The sequence below is a fragment of the Lithobates pipiens genome, unplaced genomic scaffold, assembly GCF_037356315.1.
Source record: "Lithobates pipiens isolate NorthernLeopardFrog02 unplaced genomic scaffold, aLitPip1_a1.2 Scaffold_23, whole genome shotgun sequence".
Taxonomy (NCBI): Eukaryota; Metazoa; Chordata; class Amphibia; order Anura; family Ranidae; genus Lithobates; species Lithobates pipiens.
The window spans coordinates 286640489-286661616 of record NW_027507785.1 but is presented as its reverse complement, the minus strand read 5'-3'; the positions used below and the strand labels follow the sequence as shown (position 1 = coordinate 286661616).

General features: G+C 43.2%; 1 protein-coding gene across 3 annotated transcripts in view; it reads right to left on the bottom strand.

The window, feature by feature from the left end:
• SPATA6 (spermatogenesis associated 6) overlaps nt 1-20549 on the bottom strand; it is a 156517-nt gene extending 135968 nt beyond the window's left edge. Inside the window, exons 1-2 of one of the 3 annotated variants that reach the window (XM_077450280.1) lie at nt 20459-20549; nt 16965-16991 (exon numbers count right to left, since the gene is read on the bottom strand). The gene's annotated coding sequence lies outside the window, so the exon portion shown is untranslated. Of the gene's footprint in view, nt 1-16964; nt 17109-20458 lie in introns of those variants that run through there. The other 2 variants (XM_077450282.1, XM_077450281.1) reach the window with 2 other exon arrangements.
• Between the last annotated feature and the right edge of the window lie 579 nt (nt 20550-21128).

Genomic DNA, 21128 nt, shown 5'->3' with positions numbered 1-21128 from the left:
CGCCGCGCATTCGTGGCGTTCCCGCATCGCTCCAGTGTGAACCCAGCCTAATAAGCGATCGTTTTTCTGATCGCTGTATTAGTGTCACAGGTGACGCTAGTTAGGCAGGTAGGTATTTAGGTTCGCTGCAGCTTTTTATAGCGCCAGGGACCCCCATATACTACCGCATAAAGCCCCCTAATTGCCCCCTAGTTAACCCTTTCACCAGTGATCACCATATAACTGTTACAGGTGACGCTGGTTGGTTAGTTATTTTTTTATAGTTTCAGGGCACCCGCCATTTATTACCTAGTCTCACTAGTGTACCCCTAAATTTAGGGGTGTCTACTTTCCAAAATGGGGTCATTTGGGGGGGGTTTGTGCCATCTTGGCATTTTATGGCCTTCAAAACTGTAACGCCCTTAGAAAGCCTGAAGGCGGTGCTTGGTTTTCGGGGCCCCGTACGCGGCTAGGCTCCCAAAAAGTCCCACATATGTGGTATCCCCGTACTCAGGAGAAGCAGCAGAATTTATTTTGGGGTGTCATTTCACATATGCCCATGGCATGCATGAGCAATATATCATTTAGTGACAACTTTGTTAAAAAAAAAAAAAAAAAAAAAAAAAGTTTGTAATTTTCCCGCAACTTGTGGCAAAATATAAAATATTCCATGAACTCAACATGCCTCTCAGCAAATAGCTTGGGGTGTCTACTTTCTAAAATGGGGTCATTTGTGGGGGTTTTGTGCCATCTTGGCATTTTATGGCCTTTAAAACTGTAATAGGTAGTGAGAAGTGAACTCAAAAATTTACGCCCTTAGAAAGCCTGAAGGCGGTGCTTGGTTTTCGGGGCCCCGTACGCGGCTAGGCTCCCAAAAAGTCCCACATATGTGGTATCCCCATACTCAGGAGAAGCAGCAGAATTTATTTTGGGGTGTCATTTCACATACGCCCATAGCATGTGTGAGCAATATATCATTTAGTGACAACTTTGTGTAAAAAAAAAAAAAAAATTTTTTTTTTTGTCATTATTCAATCGCTTGAGGCAAAAAAATAAAATATTCAATGGGCTCAACATGCCTCTTATCAATTTCCTTAGGGGGTCTACTTTCCAAAATGGGGTCATTTGGGGGGGTTTTGTACTGCCCTGCCATTTTAGCACCTCAAGAAATGAGATAGGCAGTCGTAAACTAAAAGCTGCGTAAATTCCAGAAAACGTACCTTAGTTTGTAGATGTGACAACTTTTGCGCAAACCAATAAATATACAGTTATTGACTTTTTTTTTACCAAAGACATGTGGCTGAATACATTTTGGCCTAAATGTATGACTAAAATTGAGTTTATTGGATTTTTCTAATAACAAAAAGTAGAAAATATCATTTTTTTTCAAAATTTGCGGTCTTTTTACGTTTATATCGCAAAAAATAAAAATCGCAGAGGCAATCAAATACCATCAAAAGAAAGCTCTATTTGTGGGAAGAAAAGGACGCAAATTTTGTTTGGGTACAACATTGCATGACCGCGCAATTACCAGTTAAAGCAGCGCAGTGCCAAAGTGTAAAAAGACCTCTGGTCATTTACCAGCAAAATGGTCCGGTCTGAAAGTGGTTAAAGTACCTGTACATTGCCCTTTAAGATGTGCCGCGAGCTCCATGAGACCAACAGCGGATCCTGCGGGCTCGATGTCCACGGGGATACCCACAATTGTCTCACAGAGAGGAATAACGTGGAAATGCTAATGTAAACAAGCATTTCCCCATTCTTCCTAGTGACAGGACGCTGATCACTGCTCCCTGTGATCGGGAACAGTGATCAGTGTCATGACACACGTAGCTCCCCCCCCCCCCCCCCCCCGCACAGTTAGAACACATCCCTAGCACACACTTAACCCCTGCAGCGCCTCCTACTGATTAACTGCATTTTTAATCACACTGATCGCTGTATAAATGTGAATGGTCCCAGAATAGCGCCAAAAGTGTCTGATCTGTCCGCCATAATGTTGCAGTCATGATAAAAATCGCAGATCGCCACCATTACTAGTAAAAAAATAATGTTAATAAAAATGCCATAAAACTATCCCCTATTTTGTAGACGCTATAACTTTTGCGCAACCCAATCAAATGCTTACCAAAAATATGTAGAAGTATATGTATCGGCCTAAACTGAGGAAAAAACATTTTTTTGGGGGATATTTATTATAGCAAAAAGTAAAAAATATTGAGTTTTTTTCAAAATTGACGCTCTTTTTTTGTTTATAGGTGATCAAATACCACCAAAAGAAAGCTCTATTTGTGAGGAAAAAAGGAAGTTCATTTTGTTTGGAGGCCGCGTCGCACGACCACACCATTGTTAGTTAAAGTGACGCAGTGCCGAATCGCAAAAAGTGCTCTGGTCTTTGGCCAGGCAAATGGTCCGGGGCTGAAGTGGTTAAACTAATACTTTGGTGAAGCACCTTTTGATTTTATTACAGCATTCAGTCTTTTTGGGTATGAGTCCACCAGCATAGCACATCTTGACTTCGCAATATTTGCCCACTCTTCTTGGCAAAAACACTCCAAATCTGTCAGATTGGGAGGGCATCTCCTGTGCACAGCCCTCTTCAGATCACCCCACAGATTTTCAATCGGATTCAGATCTGGGCCTTTGTTGATTTGGATGTAAGCTTTGGGTCGTTGTCATGCTGAAAGATGAAGTTCCTCTTCATGTTAAGCTTTCTAGCAGAAGTCTGAAGATTTTGTGCCAATATTGACTTGTATTTGGAACTGTTCATATTTCCATCTACCTTGACTAAGGCCCATGTTCCAGCTGAAGAAAAACAGATTCAAAGCATGATGCTGCCACCACCATGCTTCACAGTGGGTATGGTGTTCTTTTGCTGATGTGCAGTGTTGTTTTTGCCATAACACATTTTCCCACATGCTTTTGGGAGACTTCAGATGTGTTTTTGCAAAAATTAGCCGTGCTTGGATGTTTTTCTTCATAAGAAAAAGCTTCCGTCTTGCCACTCTAGCCCAAAACCCAGACATATGAAGAATACAGGAGATTGTTGTCACATGTACCACACATGTGAACAGTAAGTACAGCTCTCAGAATAGACAAAAAAAAAATGATTATATTATATATATGCATATACATACACATACATACATACATAAAGTGCACATAAATGATCTAAGAAGAAACTCAAATAATATACAGTGCCTTGCGAAAGTATTCGGCCCCCTTGAACTTTTCAACCTTTTGCCACATTTCAGGCTTCAAACATAAAGATATAAAATTTTAATTTTTTGTGAAGAATCACCAACAAGTGGGACACAATTGTGAAGTGGAACGAAATCTATTGGATTTTTGAAACTTTTTTAAGTAATAAAAAAAATGAAAAGTGGGGCGTGCAAAATTATTCGGCCCCCTTGCGTTAATACTTTGTAGAGCCACCTTTTGCTGCGATTACAGCTGCAAGTCGCTTGGGGTATGTCTCTATCAGGTTTGCACATCGAGAGACTGAAATTCTTGCCCATTCTTCCTTGCAAAACAGCTCAAGCTCAGTGAGGTTGGATGGAGAGTGTTTGTGAACAGCAGTTTTCAGCTCTTTCCACAGATTCTCGATTGGATTCAGGTCTGGACTTTGACTTGGCCATTCTAACACCTGGATACGTTTATTTGTGAACCATTCCTTTGTAGATTTTGCTGTATGTTTGGGATCATTGTCTTGTTGGAAGATAAATCTCCGTCCCAGTTTCAGGTCTTTTGCAGACTCCAACAGGTTTTCATCCAGAATGGTCCTGTATTTGGCTGCATCCATCTTCCCCTCAATTTTAACCATCTTCCCTGTCCCTGCTGAAGAAAAGCAGGCCCAAACCATGTTTGACAGTGGGGATGGTGTGTTGAGGGTGATGAGCTGTGTTGCTTTTACGCCAAACATATCATTTTGCATTGTGGGCAAAAAGTTCGATTTTGGTTTCATCTGACCAGAGCACCTTCTTCCACATGTTTGGTGTGTCTCCCAGGTGGCTTGTGGCAAACTTTAGACGAGACTTTTTATGGATATCTTTGAGAAATGGCTTTCTTCTTGCCACTCTTCCATAAAGGCCAGATTTGTGCAGTGTACGGCTGATTGTTGTCCTATGGACAGACTCTCCCACCTCAGCTGTAGTTCTCTGCAGTTCATCCAGAGTGATCATGGGCCTCTTGGCTGCATCTCTGATTAGTCTTCTCCTTGTCTGAGCTGAAAGTTTAGAGGGACGGCCAGGTCTTAGTAGATTTGCAGTGGTCTGATACTCCTTCAATTTCAAAATGATCGCTTGCACAGTGCTCCTTGGGATGTTTAAAGCTTGGGAAATCTTTTTGTATCCAAATCCGGCTTTAAACTTCTCCACAACAGTATTACGGACCTGCCTGGTGTGTTCCTTGGTCTTCATGATGTTCTCTGCGCTTTCAACAGAACCCTGAGACTATCACAGAGCAGGTGCATTTATACAGAGACTTGATTACACACAGGTGGATTCTATTTATCACCATCAGTCATTTAGGACAACATTGGATCATTCAGAGATCCTCGCTGAACTTCTGGACTGAGTTTGCTGCACTGAAAGTAAAGGGGCCTAATAATTTTGCACGCACCACTTTTCAGTTTTTTATTTGCTAAAAAAGTTTAAATTATCCAATAGATTTAGTTTCACTTCACAATTGTGTCACACTTGTTGGTGATTCTTCACAAAAAATAAAAATTTTATATCTTTATGTTTGAAGCCTGAAATGTGGAAAAAGGTTGAAAAGTTCAAGGGGGCTGAATACTTTTGCAAGGCACTGTATCTATGTGGACAATGTGTATAAACATGTACATGTATAATAGACCAAAAAATGTATGTACTATGTAACAATCAAAATATGAGTGAATGATATCCAATATGAAGGAAAAAAATAGTTTAAAAATAAATTATAGTCTTTAAAGTTGAAACTGATCGGTACGCTCTGCTGAAGTCACTGTTTTATTCCTAAGTGCTTTTTTATGTACTAAAATGTGAGTGTATTTCCTCCTTTTTTATTGAATAAATGACTTCTGATTTAAATGGGATTACACTATGTGCCTACTACTTCATACTTTTCATAAATTTGTCTTATTGGAGCAACTATCCATGAGGCTTTCTGTCTATTACCTATCCCATTGAGGTCCATTGTTGGAGTTGGTCTTCTGGTTGGAAGTCGTGTCCTCTGTGACAGTTTCCCCTACAAGCCTGATTGACCCATTGGGTGTACACTCATTTGGGTTCAATTGCTCCAGTAAGCCTTTTCTCTCTGGTGGTGGATCACTTAAAAAGTAATTTTTTCCTTCACATTATTAGATATCATTCACTCATATTTTGATTGTTACATTTTTTGGTCTATTATACATGTATATGTTTATACACATTGTCCGCATATATATGTTGTTTGAGTCTCTTCTTAAATCATCTATGTGCACTATTATATATATATTTTTTTTTTTAGTTTATTCTGAGATCTATTCTGAGTGCTGCACTTATTGTTCACGTTTTCAATTTTTGCAATTGATCTATTGCTGTGCTAGCTGCTTTTTTACATTGGTTGCAGACAGCGTGGTATATTTGCTTTATATTTTTCACATTTACCAGACAGCCACTTGACAGATATTCCTGCAGCTCCTGTAATGTTGCTGTAGGCCTCTTGGCAGCCTCCCTGACCAGTTTTCTTCTAGTCTTTTCATCAATTTTGGAAGGACATCCAGTTTTTGGTAATGTCACTGTTGTGCCATATTTTCTCCACTTGATGATGACGGTCTTCACTGTGTTCTATGGTATATCTAATGCCTTGGAAATTCTTTCATACCCTTTCTCCTGACTGATACCTTTTAACAATGAGTACCCTCTGATGCTTTGGAAGCTCTCTGCGGACCAAGCCTTTTGCTGTAGGATGCAACTAAGAAAATGTCAGGAAAGACCTACTAGAACAGCTGAACTTTATTTGGGGTTAATCGGAGGCACTTTAAATGATGGCAGGTGTGTGCTAACTCCTATTTACATGAGTTTGAATGTGATTGCTTAATTCTGAACACAGCTACATCAGTTATAGAAGGGTGTGCACACTTATGCAACCATATTATTTAATTTTTTTTATTTTTACTCCCCCACCCCCCTTAAAAGATTTCAGTTTGTTTTTTGAGTTGTACAGTTTATAGGTCACATTACGGCTGGGTTCACACTAGAACATGCTGTGGCTCACAGTAGGAGTCCAGTGTGTCTCCATTTACAGTTTTAGATCCGACTACAGCCCAAATTTTTGGCTGAATTACTGAATTGCCTGAAACGGACCAAAAGATGCACAGGGCTCCTTTGCAAATTTGCACCAGTGAGATGAGCTCCCTATTATGTGACTGCTGTGGGAGCAAATAACTGCAGTCACATTATTGGAAAGCTGCTCCACCTCCCAGCATTAGAACCCATTTAAAGGGCCCCCTGCAGATGTCAGGAAAGGGTTAAAGCTGAACTAAACCCATGAACCCATAAACCCATGAAATCAATTGTTTCCCAAAACATTTACATTCAAGGCATGCTGTGAATAACTTTCACGGTTGCTTGTGCAACTGAAATGTCAAGCCACCATATGGCTGGTGTCATAACCAATCACAAGCACAACACCATGATAACTGCATATCAAACAGAGGATACAATGGTCACTTGCTTGGCTCTAAAGAATAAGAGGGTTTAGTTCCACTTTAATGGTTGAAAACCCCATTCATGAAAGTTGAACTAAGCACATATATCTATAGTGTTTACTGATCTCTCTCCAAAGCTCGAAGTGTTGTTTCTCTCTGGTACTCCATTCCTCTGTTATCAGCACGAGTCACTTCTGACAAGTTCTCTGACACGTGAGATAACAAGAGCTGAAATTTGTGTTGGGGAGGGAGCTCAGAAGGAGATAAGCAGAGAGCTTGTCTATTCAGACTACAGCTCTGCATGTTCCTTCGTTCCTCTGCCCCCCAAGGAGAGTGTGTCCCTTTCCTCAGCTTTCACACAGTGCAAGTCCATTCTCCACACCCAACCACCTATTTGCTGCTGAAAGAGGAAGAAAGCTTTTTAAACACAATCTGCACTTTCTAAAGAGTGTAGAAAGCTGAAGACAGCAGATATACATGTAAAACTTATGTAGGAGGATTTGTTTCATCTCTGTGTATCATCTGAGGCTGTTCACTTCACTGGGTATATGTGAGGCTGCATCTATCCCCCAGTGTCTCTGCACTGAGAACCAAGCCATTGAACACCGCTGATGGCTCGGTTCTCTCACCTCCTCAAGCAGAGTGCTGCTGACTGTCAGTCAGCCTCTCTCTTATGGCCCGTACACACGGTCGGACTTTCAGACGGAAAATGTGCGACTGAATCGTGTTGTCGGAAAATCCGATCGTGTGTGGGCTCCATCTGACTTTTTTTGTCAGACACAAAAGTTTGAAATCCGGATCTAAAATTTTCCGACAACAAAATCCGATCGTTTAAATTCCGATCGTGTGTAGACAATTCCGGCGGACAAAGTGCCACGCATGCTCAGAATAAATTACGAGATGAAATCTATTGGCTACTGTCCCGTTTATAATCCCGTCGTACGTGTTCTACGTCACCACGTTCAGAACTATAGGTTTTTCTGACAACTTTGTGCTACCGTGTGTATGCTAGACAAGTTTGGGCCAAAATCCATCGGAAAAAAATCAGACGGTTTTTGTCGTTGGAAAATCTGACCGTGTGTACAGAGCATTACTCTGCTCCTCCACGCTCATTGGAGCGCTGGGCTGTGGAGGGGCGGGGAGCCGCCGTCTCAGCAGCTTACTGAGAGGCTGAGATAGCCATCAGTCCAGGAACCTGGCGGATCCAGACTTCATTGTCACGATGACGCACTACCTGGACTGATCTGTGTGAGGTCAGCAGAGAGCGGACAAAACAAATTACACTCCTGTGACCCTTAGGCCGCGTACACACGGGTGGACTGTCTGGCCAACTAAGTCCGTCAGACAATCCGACAGACAGTCCGTCCTACTTTTGAATGAACGGACTTGACCACACACGATGAACAGACAGTCTGCTGAAAGCTTGCACGATGACGTGTACAGCACGTACGACGGGACTAGAAATACGACGTCCAATACACTGCAATGCAACCTTCGGCCGTGTAAATCCTTTCTGAGCATGCGCCACACTTAGTCCGTCCAACTTGCCTACACACGAGCGGACTGTCCGCTGAAACCAAAGTTGGACGGACAATATTACGGAAATTCCGAAAGACTTAGTCCGCCAGACTGTCCACTGAAAAAGTCCGCTGAAGCCCACACACGAGCGGACTGTCCGCTGAAACACATTTCAGCGGACCAAGTCCGTCAGACAGTCCGCCCCGTGTGTACGCGGCCTTAGGAGAAGCCCAGCCAAAGTTCAGGCTGGACTTCTCCTTTTAATGTGGGCACAGACAGCAATAAAAACGGACAGATGTTCTAATCCATCTCCACGCTATCCAAAATTTTAAAAAAAGTTTTGCCTTTAGTTATACTTTAGCACAGAACTATTTATATAATTGACATGAATTTATATACAATAGTCCGGACCAATGCAGGCAACATTGAGTCAATTAAGGCCCCAGAGCAGTCCAAAGTCATTACCACACTGTCACCAACACTAGTGACTATTTGGGTGGAAGCCAATTACCAGCCTAAAGACTCCATGCAGATAGTAACACTGATGAGAGCAGACCGCAGATCCGCAATCTGTGTTTCTCTGGCTGTTCTGAAATTGACGGTTTCAGCTTGCCCCGCACATCAAAAAAAAGGCCTTCTGTTCCACATCAGCTGGAAGATCACCAAATGACAGCTGGCCTAGTGCACATCATAAATCTTCTATTTTACTTTAATATAGGCTCATACTTTGCATTCCGGCTCGCCAACAAATACGAATGTGCTGAATCGCTGTCGGGCAACAATTCCGTTTGCAGTGACAAATTACAGCTTTTCTGGTGATCTGCTTTATCATTCAAATATTAAAGACAAATAAAGTTCTATTAATATTAATACATGGTAGGGAAGCATTCTATCACTGTACTGTGTCTGGTGTCAGTGCATACACAGTGGAACATTCAGTAGAATCCAGTAATAGGAACGGCTAGTCATAAATCTTGCATTTACTGATAATGACATATATATAACAGCACTTAGGTGAAGTGCCATATTATTCAGTAGAAATTGTATTTATGAGCACTTGAAGCCATGGGACGCATTCCAAAAACCTCTTCAAGGACTTTCTGCTTAGGACAAATCATGTCTGCAGCTGATCTTACAATGCCGAGCAATTTGCTTCCATGACGCCCAGTCTAAAAAGTAATAACTGCTGAGACAAAGTGACTGGAAGAGTCTTAAAGTGGTTCTCCAGTTAAATGTTTTATTTAATTATTGTAACAAGTCACGGGAAGCCTGAACGTTAATGTTAAACATGGCCCCCAAAAGATCTCCCTTCCCACCCTATAGCCAAGGGGTGCTGGGATTTCATTGCTTTTTCATACAGAGTAGTACATGGAAAAAAAGACAGTCATTTGGAGTGCTCAATGGCTCTGGTTAAAGTGATTGTAAACAATCACCTTGTAAAAAAAGGAGGGCTGTGGGAATTAAAGATGAATTCCTCGATTAATCGATTAATTTTTTATTTAATTATTTTGATCAGTACTCCTCTCCGCTGACTTCCGGGTCTTCACGGACATCAACGTCACTGGACTCCTCCCCCCTTCCCCAAGTGCCTCCATCTGCTAACGAAAGGAAGGGGGAGGAGTCCAGTGACGTGAAAGTTCTGATTGAACGTAACGTGTATGGGGGAGGAGTTACATATGACGTCACCCACTGCTGCCCTACGGAACTAACACGATTGTCGGCTTTACATGCTGTGTTTTTATCATCTTTATGTGAGTAGTTTGTGTTTGAACACAAACATTAAAGCGGAGGTCCACCCTAAAGTGGAGCTTCCACTCATTGGAACCCTCCCTCCCCTCCGGCGCCACAATTGGCACCTTTCAGGGTGGAGGGGGGTGCAGGTACCTGTACAGTACAGGTATCTGCACCCACTTCCGGCGTAGATTCTGCAGAAGGTACGCCCCTTTCCACAGAATCTATGCCCCTTTCCGAAAGTCCCCCGCTGCCTGCTGGGAAACACACGGATCCCAGAGACAGCGGGGACCATCCTTATTGCGCAGCGCGACTCGCGCATGCGCAGTATGGAACCGGGAAATGAAGGAGAAAGACTCCACTTCCTGATTCCCATACCCAAGATGGTGGCGGCAGCACCCGAGAGACGATCGAGAGATCGTCTTCGGGTGCCGACATCGCGGGCGCGCTGGGCGGGTAAGTGTCACTATTTTAAAAGTCAGCAGCTGCAGTATTTGTAGCTGCTGGCTTTTAAAAAAAAAAAAACAGCGGACCCCCGCTTTAAGGCTGGGTTCACACTGCTGCGGGGGGAGATCCGGATGTGATTCGCACCGCAAATCACATCCGATCTCCGTAGCGATGCGAGTACAGCCATACAGATAGTATGGCTGAATTCGCATCGCTCCCGCAGCAAACTCGCACGGGACCCTTTTTTTGGTCCGCAACAGAATCGGATCGCATGGGGGTTCACACCATGCGATCCGATTCCTGTGCGAGTCGGCAGATCGCACTGCGATATGCGGACGGATCTGGGGGTGTCATTAACATATCATTGACACTCCCAGCCGTCCGCATAGGGCAGTGTGAACTGCCGGCGGGAGTAATGCGATGTGGGAAAACGCCGCGGATTCGCGGCGTTCCCGCATCGCAGCGGTGTGAACCCGGTCTAAATCTTATACTTAAGCGGTGAGCACTTAGATCTTTTCTTTCTAACCATGACCTGGCGCCCTTGCTGAGATCTAAGGAGACGTGAGAGAAGTTTATGGTCCGTGTTAACCCTGTTGATACCCGCTTGCATGACCACCTGTTTGCACAGGGGTCCATGCCATAAGGTGGGAGTGATTAGTTAGCCTGGAGGTGGAGGGATTGTCACGCTACTGTGGAAAAAAAATGACTTGCGTCAGTGCTACAGATTGAATTTAAAAAGTATTTGTGTGAACTGTGAAGTTAAGTCATGGATTGTGGAAACAAACTAGTGTCGGGTGATTGTATATAGTGTATACCACATTTACCACTGACTAATGCAGAGTTGCAATTCAAGGAGATCAGCTAAAAGTAGTTGGATCTGTACGTGCGTTATAATTAATCGAAATTAGTCGATTAATCGATTTTTAAAAAATGGATTCATCGAACAGAAAATTTTTAATCAGTAACAGCCCTAAAAACAACCCATTCAGTTTAAAATAGAAATGAAACGCAAAACATTTTTTGTATAAATATAAAAATACATTATAAATATATTTTTTCCCTTTTTTGTAAACAATCCCATTCCCTCTGTTCTCAGCTGCATAAGAACGGGGGGGGGGGGGGGGGGAGATGCAGCAGCACACAAAGATTCCCTGTGAATGGCTGTGCAGGGGGAGGGGCGTGTCAGGACAAGTCTGATCATTGGAAGAGAGCAGGCTGAGCTCCCAGCACAGCTAGAGAACCGAACACGATGTGCGCTCCTGCTTAGTGTGATCAGTTTTTGATAGGAAAGCGGAGGGACTGGCAGGAACACCAGGGATTTCACAGCAATACAAAGAGAAGTGGAGACTTTTTTCATACCAGTACATGGTACAGCAGCCACATATCAGGAATATGAAGTGTCAGGGTAACAAACGCTTTAAGTGGTTCACATGCAAATAGGGCTAACCTCAGTAAACTCCACGACATTCCTCTTTCCTGGTTCTCTTCTTACTTATCCCATCGCACTTTCAGCATCACATACAATACCATCTCCCACACTCCTCTTCCTCTTTCTGTTGCGGCACTCCAAGGCTCCATCCTTGGACACCTCCTATTCTCTCTTTACACTTCTTCCTGAGTCAATTGATAACCTCCCATGGCGTCCAGTACCACCTCTACACCGACAACACCCACATATATCTCTCTACGCCCCAACTCACCCCCTTGCTCTCCTCACACATTACCAATTTACTAAGCAACATATCCGTATGGATGTCACACAACTGAGCTTGTAGTATTTCCTCCTCCCCGTTCCCCCATTAGTAACTTTACCATAGAGATGAATAGAGCAACCATTGGTTCCTCCTCACATGCCAGCATGCTGGGTGCAATCCTAGACTCTGACCTGTCCTACAGCCCCCACATCCAATCACTGGCTAAATGCTGCCGCCTCAACCTCTGCAACATTTACAGAATTCGCCCCTTTCTGACTAACAACACCACAAAATGACTTATCCATGCCTTGGTTATATCCTGCCTTGATTACTGCAACTCCCTCCTTACACAGGCTAACCCTTACACAGGCTAACCCCCCCCTTCAGTCTATTACAAATGCTGCAGCAAGACGCATACACTGTTATGCCGTGTACACACGACTGGACTTTCCAGCAGACTAGGTGCGACAGTCTTCCTGATAGACTTTCGACTGACTTTCCGAACGAACAGACTTGGCCACACACACACACAATCACATCAAAGTTCGACGGATTCGAACGTGATGACGTACGACCGGACTGAGCCGGAATAAGGAAGTTCATAGCCAGTAGCCAATAGCTGCCCTAGCGTTGGTTTTCGTCCGTCGGACTAGCATACAGACGAACTGATTTTTCGACTGCACTCGAGTCCGTCTGATTTTTCGACAGCAAAGGTCCGATGAAGCCCACACACGGTCAAATTGTTGTTGTAAAGTCCGGTCGTGGGTACACGGCATTACTGCTGTCCCTCTCAGGCCAATACCTTTACTTCCACTAGCCCAACATAAAAAATTCTAAATCCTAACCAGAAACACAAAGCCATCCACAACTTCACTTCCAGCTATATCACCAACCTCATCTACACATATTGTCCAAATCGTCCTCTCCGCTCCTCCCAAGACACTTTGCGCTCTAGCTCCCTTGTCACCTCCTCCCATGCTCGCCTCCAGGACTTCTCCAGAGCCTCTCCCAACCTCTGGAACTTCCTACCCCAGTATTTTCAGTCAGCTCCCACCCTGTCTGCCCTTAGGCAATCTTTGAAAATTCATATATTCAGGGAAGCCAATCCCCAAATCCACCTAAGATCTGTACTTAAGTCACCTCCATCAGATCATCCGCAGCAGATTTCGTACCCCCCTCCCTATAGATGGTAAGATCCATGTCCAGTGCCCTTATAATCCTTCTGTATTGAGCTGTATTATAATTGTACTGTCCCCATTTTTAATGATTTGCAAAGGTGCAAACACGTCTCAGCAGCAAAAACAAGCTTCCCTTTCATCAGGGCTCAGTAATGCTTGCAGGTTTTTAAATGGACTTAAGACATCAGATGCCTAGATAAATCCTAAAGTGTTTGTAAACTTTAAGAATACATTTCATTTATTTGGTCTGATAAACATACCACTTAGTGCTGGTTCACACTAGCGATATGGCTGAAATTGCATCTCATTCACACCAACATGGTACAGGACCCTTTTTTTGGTCTGCACTGCAATCAAATTGCATGGGTGTTCCAATTCCTGCACCATTTCACAATTCGCACTGTGATCTGTGAACCAATCTGGGGATGCCATTAACTTTACATTGACACCTCCAGCAGTTTGCAGATCTCAGTGTGAGCCACTGTGCGATTCAGGTACAATGCGGGAACCTTAACCGCTTGCCGACCAGCCACCGTCATTACACTGTGGCAGGTTGGCTCGTTTTTCGCAAATCACCATAGATGTACGTCAGGTCGTGAACTCAATTTTGTGGGTGTGCACTTCCATTGGCCAGTGGGGGAGCCAATCAGCGGATCTGGCAGACTCAATGTCCGCCAGCCACCCGCGATCTTTCCCGGCCGTGACAGAATGGGGATCTGCCTGTGTAAACAAGACAGATCTCTGTTCTGACAGGGGAGATCACACAGATCCTGTCTTTCTGCTAAGCAGGAAGATGGATCTGTGTGTTTCCCCGGGCATCACAGTCCCCCATACAGTTACAACACACAAACATTATTGATCGCCCCTGATGTTAGCCCCTTCCCTGCCAGTGTCATTAGTACAATAACCGTGCATATTTTTAGCACCAATTACTGTAATAATGTCACTGGTTCCTTAAAAAGTGTAAAAAATGTCAGTTAGGTGCTGATCTGTCTGCTGCAATGTCGCAGTCCCGCTAAAAATCACGGATCACTGCCATTACTGGTAAAAATTAAATGAAAAAGCCTAAAATCTATCCCCTATTTTATAGACGTAATAACTTCTGCGCAAACCAATCAAACGCTTATTGTGATTTTTAAACTGATGAATACATTTGTTTTTGTTTTTTACTTTTTTGGAGATGTTTTATAGCAGAAAGTAAAATATATATATATATATATATATATATATATTTTTTTTTTTTTACAAATTGTCGCTTTTTTTTTTTTTTTTTTTTTTTTGTTTATAGCGAAAAAAATTAAAATCACAGAGGTGATCAAATACCACCAAAAGAAAGCTCTAGTCGTGAGAAAAAAAGGATTTCCATTTTGTTTGGATACAGTGTTGCACAACTGCACAGCTGTCAGTTAAAGCAGCGCAGTGCTGTATCACAAAAAATGGCCTGGTCAGAAAGAGGGTAAATCCTTCTGTGGCTGAAGTGGTTAAAGTGTTGTTGTTTTTTTTCCATAAGTGTATAAAACAAAATAGCTATTCGTCCATTGTGAGCTTATAACTTCCTGTGCTCTTTGCCTCTGGAGTGTTAGCATCCTTTACTACTATCTCAGTGGAGTACAAAACACCTTCCTCCGAGAAGAGTGTAAGGAGTTCTGTAGTCCTAACAGTGTCATGTAGTCCTACCAGACACACATTCCTAGGGTGACAACCATACTCAGTACAGTTGTGCACCACCTACGTGCATGGTGCTCTGAATGCCTGCACATACAGTTGTAGCTCCAAGCTGGAGCATGCACATAGAAGAGACTTCTATGGGACCGCTGTTTTTTTTTTTTAAAGCACAAAACGTTTTTTTCCCCAAAAAAAACGTGTTTTGAAAAATTGCTGCGGAGATACCGTGCAAGATAAAAAGTTGGAACCACCGTCATTGTATTCTCTAGGGTCTTTGCTAAAAAAAAAAATATATATATATATAATATTTGGGGTTCTATGTAATTTTCTATCAAAAAAATATGAATTTTACATGTCAGAATTGGCCTGGGTGGCAAGTGGTTAATATTTGCAAACAAAATGAATGTCTCCTATTTAGAATAATAAGATGTCAGATTAGTAAAACAGCGATATCAGAACAGATTCAATCATACAGTTTGTAGTGTACATAGATTTGCAAAACAATGGGAAAAAGGAATATTCCTGAACTTTGTTTTATCTCATGGTGACTGTGACATTGTGTGAATGCATCAATGCAGTGCATGTTATCTCTGCTCGCAGAACTTGGATTCATTGACTGAGTTTACCAAAAATATAAATATTGCAGAATATACTCATGCTACATAACTAAGCTCCATTTCATGCTGATTAAACCAAATTATTCATTTATCTTAAATAAAAAACATCTTAAGGCTAGTTTTCCACTAGTGCGACTTTTCACGCAATTTGGGACTGAAAAGTCACATGACAAGTCGTACCCCATGATTTCCAATGAGTACCGTTCATAATATCTGTGCGACTTCAAGATGTAGCGATTTCAAAGTAATCCCTGCACTACTTTGGTCCCACTTTGATGCGACTTGAGGCCCATGGACCTCAAGAATACACAGGCGTTGCTTCAAGTCACGGCAAAATCTTGCAACTTTGGGGAAGCAATAGTGGAAACATAGCCTTACATAGTTACATAGTTATTAAGGTTGAATAAAGAATCAGTCCATCCAGTTCAACCTTAGTGTCTACAATTGTTCCTACCCCTGTACATTGCACACTCACATCAGTCCCGACCGTCAAGGAGGCCACAATCCAAGGTCCCCATTCATATACTAGGGCCAGTTTTGGAGAGAAGCCAATCAACCTACCTGCATGTCTTTGGAGTGTGGGAGCAAACTGGAGTACCCGGAGGAAACCCACACAGGCACAGAGAGAACATGCAAACTCCAGGCAGGTAGTGTCATGGTTGGGATTTGAACCAGTGACCCTTTTTACTGCTAGATGAGAGTGCCACCCACTACACCACTGTGCCGCCCCTATATAGCCTTAGATAGATTTTTAATCCAAAATAATTTTATTAAAATAAAATAAATTTGATAAAAATAATAAAAAAAATATTTAAATTAAAAAAAAATATTGATTTATATCCACCCAGGAATGTGGGTGTCTATAGATGCGGGGATTTTAGTTTTAGGGTGGACTTCTGCTTTATGCTGCAGACCAGGATGTACACATGCCGTGGCCGCAATGCATGGCAAAAGTGTTTCCCTCGCAACTGCGTGCGATATGGTTCAGGGTTTTAAGGGCTAAAAAAAAAAGGGGGGGGGTGAGGAGGCGTTGTGTTGCCTTCTCACCTTTCACACACCCTCACAGATCGCTCTTTGAATGAATGAATGAATGAAATACTTGTATAGCGCACAATGCGAACTGAATCGCCTCTAGGCGCTGTCTTTAGAGGTCAAAGCTCATGTAAATGGGCAGAGCTGGATTCCACGTGTTTATAGCGCATGATTCTGCAGTGCGCCAACTCCTTGTGGCAAAGCGCATAGAGTATACAGTAGGTGGGACTGAGAATACCGGACCTGAATTCTCAAAGTGCTGCAAAAATCGCAGTCCCAGATTAATGTCTCTATTTCAATTTCAGGGTTTTATGTTCTCTACTGAAAAAGAGTCTACATTTAATAGGTTGTAAGAAAAATACAATCCACATTGGAGGCACAAGCAACATGAACACCACAGTGCATGAAGAACATACTAAATGCGGGTACTTACAGGCACTTGAGAAGCAGCGCACGTTCTCTGGGGATAGAGGACAACAGTGTTATATGAATTCAGGCATTTCACAGGTATTCACCATCCACACTACTAGCTAAGATTCAGTGACTTTATAATGGTTACTAGGGTGAGGAGTCCTGTTGGTGAAGCTGTTACCAGGGAGGTGAAAGCCGCAGCATGCTGCTGATTAGTCAATGAAAAACAAACTGTCAGCAGATTTTCTGATCTGGACATGGAGCTGTTATATAGTATATATGAGTACGGCTACATTCCACTGTAATACAAACATAAAACACAGCTAAATAGTCTCATGCTTAATGTGGATCAGTCAGTAACTCTAAAAGTCTGGATGAAATAATTCTCCATATGCCACAATATACCGGCAACACAATTCTAAGAAAAGAAACTCCACGTTTTATCCTCGAGCTCCGATCCAGCGACTTTGCCTAGGCTAAAATGATGCTCTTAGTCTGCTGCAGGCAAAAGGAAGCATTTTCCAAGTCTCCTCTCCCCCAGTGATCAAACAGATTATAATTATGTAGCAACCCACAAGGTGTGAGGTGTACTGCACTAACATGCATGTTAACCACTTCCATTCTTGCACTTCTCTCCTACATGTAAAAATCATTTTTTGCTAAAAAAATTACTCGGAAACCTTAAACATTATATATGTTTTTTTAGCAGACACTCTAGGGCAGGGTTATGCAATTAGCGGACTTCCAGCTCTTGCAAAACTACAAGTCCCATCATCATGCCTCTGCCTCTGGGTGTCATGCTTGTGGCTGTCAGAGTCTTGCTATGCCTCATGGGATTTGTAGTTCTGCAACAATTGGAGGTCCGCTAATTGCATATCCCTGCCCTAGGGAATAAAATGGCGGTCAGTGCAAATCTTTATCTTGCGCGGTATTTGCGCAATCATTTTTCAAATGCCTTTTTTTGGGGGAAAAAAACAGTTTCATGAATTAAAAAGATTTAAAAAAATGGTAGTTAGTCCAATTTTTGTTGTGTAATGTGAAAGATGATGTTACGCCGAGTAAATGGATACCTAACAAGTCATGCTTTAAAATAGCACGCACTCGTGGAATGGCGCCAAACTTTGGTACTTAAAAATCTCCATAGGCGACAACATTATTACAGGTTACCAGTTTAGAGTTACAGAGGAGGTCTAGTGCTAGAATTGTTGCACACGCTCTAACGAGCGCGGCGATACCTCATATGTGTGGTTTGAACGGCGTTTACATATGTGGGCGGGACTTACGTGCGTGTTCGCTTCTGAACACAAGCTACCGGGGACAGGGGCGTTTTAAATTTTCTTTTTTTATTATTTTTACATTTTTTCTTTGATCACTTTTATTCCTATTACAAGGAATTTAAACATCCCTTGTAATAGGAATCTATTGTGACAGGTGCTCTTTATGCAGAGATGTGGGGTCAATAACACCTCACATCTCTCCTCCAGGCTGGAAAGCATGAGATCGAGAAAAAAAAAATTCACTGATCTCATGCTGAAAGCCACGATCGCGGCTTTGTTTACTTCTGGGAACCCGGGCGTGACGTCATAACGTCACACCCAGGCCTCCGATGGTCATAGAGATGACAGGTCCATCTAGTCACCAGACATCTCTATCATCCGGCTCTGGCTGATTCTTTCTCCGGGCCCCCGACGGCACGGGAGAGCCCGGAGAAGCACCAGATGGCGGCGGAAGGAGGGGGGGTCAACCCCTCCCTTCACCTATAAAAGCGATCAAGCAGCGGAACTGCCGCTATGATCATTCTTATCATGCATACAATCGGCAGCTGGAAAGAATGATATCAGAATTATGCCTGTAGCTGCAGGCATCATTCAGATATCCCCCCACAAAGTCAAGGACGTCATATGACGCCCTAAGGTATTGAAGTGGTTAAATACTGCTTTAGCCTAGGTTCACATATGTGCGATCTCGGACATCACATGCAAGTCGCACCCGCACTGCAGGTGCCGATCACATGCGATGTCTGTGCAGTGCGAGTTCATCCATACAGTTGCATGGCTGAACTCACATTGGATTCACACAAAAATAGTGCAGGGACTCCCCAACCCCCCCCCCCGCACCAGAATCGGATCACATTGGGTGTTCTCACCTATGCGATTGGATTCCTGTGTGAGTTCACAGTTCGCACTGCAATCTGGGGATGTCATTAACAATGTATTGACACCCGCAGCGCTTCGCAGAGGGCAGCGAGAACTGCCTGCAGGAGAGATGAGATGCGGGACCGGCGCTGTAATCTCTTTTCTTAGAGAAAAGGTGCAGAACTCACCTCCCTCCCCTAGGTCACGCCCGTCTCCGCCCATTAGATGTGGTGGCTGCTAGAGCTGCACGATTAATCATTAAAAAAAAATTTAAAATTCGATATCGATTCAACTCCCTCTCAATCTTAATCCGGAATTTCCACGATTCTATGTAACAAGTGAAACGCAGCTCTCCACTCAGAGCTGTCAAAAATAAATAAAATAAGTCAGCAAATGTTTATCAATATTACTCAGCGCTGAGAGATAACTATAAACATTGGGGGTTATTTACTAAGGCTCCATTCACACCATGCCGTTCCGTTTTGTGGGCAGAATCACAGATTCCAAAACGCTGCAAATCGCCGGAAATTGGTGAAATTAGATTTTTTTATTCGTTATGTTTTATAGAAAAAAAATAAAATCAGTGGTGATCAAATACCACCAAAAGAAATCTCTATTTGTGGGGGAAAAGGGACATACATTTTGTTTGGGTACAGCATCACACGTAAGGATGAGCTCCAGCGTGTTCGCATACGCCATGTGCAGAGCCAGGATGTTGGCACTGCGCTAATCACAGGCAGCGAGACATTTCCCGATCTCCGCAGCCACGCATCAGGACAATGTGTCACTGCCTGCGATTAGCGCTCCGCAGTGCCGACTTCCTGGCGGGCTCTGCACGTGGCGTATGTGAACACGCCAGAGCTCATCCTTAGTCACACGACCGCGCAATCGTCAGCTAAAGTAAGGCAGCGCCGTATCGCAAAAAAACTGGCCTGGTCAAGAAGGGGGGTAAATCCTTTCGGGGCTGAAGTGGTTAAATGAACGGCGCCCTCTATATGCAGAACACACATAACCAGGACGCCGCCAGTCACGTGTCATAGTGTGAATGAGGCCCAATCCTGAGCCACGCGCCAGGCGAGGAGCTGAGCGCTCGCTGACCTGAGTGCTGCTCCCTGGATGGTTCTCATCTCAGCCAGACAGTGCCAGGCGATGAGCATTTCCACACACACGCTCAGCAATGGATCTCAGTACACTCCCCTTCTCATAGCAGTGATTGCAAGAACAGAAACATCATCATTACACTGGAGGGGGTCAGCCTGAGGAACTACAAGTCCCAGCATGCCCCTCTCCCCCTCATGCTGAGTCCTGCAGCTGCTCTGCTGGCGGTCCCCCCTCCCCAGTATTAGTGATAAGAATGGTCGGTCTCTCTCGGTAAAGTTACCCGGGTGCGGCGACTGGGCGGCCTCAGGAGAAGTTCATATGGCGTATCCCAGACATCCCGCACTGTGATTGGACGAGCTCTGCAAGCTCCTCCCTCAGACGTTACGTCTTGTGCGGTCCCCGTGTGATGGGAGGACGCAGAGCGGTGTGGTTGCCATGATACAGAATTGCGTGTCACTTCCTGCATCCTCCTCCCCCTCCCCTTCACATTGAGATGTTTATATTGTGTGCGGGGAAATAGTTCTCTTTGGTTTTGTTACATTGTCAGACAAAGTGTTACATTAAGCTGCATTCAAATAAATGATTGTTAACCACTCCAGCCCCGGAAGAATTTATCCACTTAATGACCAGGCCATTTTTTGTGACCTGTGACGCTGTATCCAAACAACATTGACGTCCTTACCACCTCGCCGTTTTTTATTTTTTGCTCTATAAACAAAAAAGACTGACTATTTTGAAAAAAAAAAAAAAACAATATTTTTTACTTTCTGCTATAATACATATCCAATAATAATAAAATAATAATAATAATAATGTATTCATCAGTTTAGGCCAATATGCATTCTTCTACATATTTCTGGTAAAAAAAAAAAAAAAAAAATAGGCATATTTTGATTGGTTTGCGCAAAAGTTATAGCGCCTATAAAATAGGCGATAGATTTATGGCATTT